We start from the raw sequence: 624 nt of genomic DNA, 5'->3' as shown, positions 1-624 counted from the left end.
ATGAAATAAAACTGCAGACAGATTGTTGGACCTGATAATGGTTTAGACAGTCCCTACAAGCCTCTTAACCCCCCGGCTCAGCTGTGTGCATACTGAACCTTACCATATTACATTCATGAATTCCATATGCATCCCATTTGTGCTGCAATATATTTTTCTATCAAAGCTCACATACCTGTGTAATATATAAGGGCTGATGAAATACAGAAAGAATGTTTACTACAGCTCCTAGCACACAAAAAAATGTGCTTTACTGTATGATTTTGGGACATTGATGCGTTTTGTCAAATGACTGCACAGCTCACATGCATCATCATCACACAGTCATGCTGTGACTCTTTTTCTTGATGGTATGTTTCTGCTATTTTGGTGTATTTGGTGCTGTAGTAAAATGATATACTGACCTTGTTATCGCATTATTTTTGGGGTGCCGATAAAAGCAAGGGAAAACAGTGGCTCTATGTTTTTAAAGACAAAATCACAGTCACATGAGATATAGTCATTAAAAAAAATTGAATAAGAATATCATTGCCCATCCCTAATTTGTAGCACAGATCTACAATTCTTTTTGTAATACATTTCTAAGCTTTAGAGGGGAGTTCTGACCTAAAGTTTTATGTCCTG

The sequence above is a fragment of the Monopterus albus genome, unplaced genomic scaffold (genome assembly GCF_001952655.1).
Source record: "Monopterus albus unplaced genomic scaffold, M_albus_1.0 scaffold509.1, whole genome shotgun sequence".
NCBI lineage: Eukaryota > Metazoa > Chordata > Actinopteri > Synbranchiformes > Synbranchidae > Monopterus > Monopterus albus.
Note: the sequence above shows the minus strand (reverse complement) of the source record.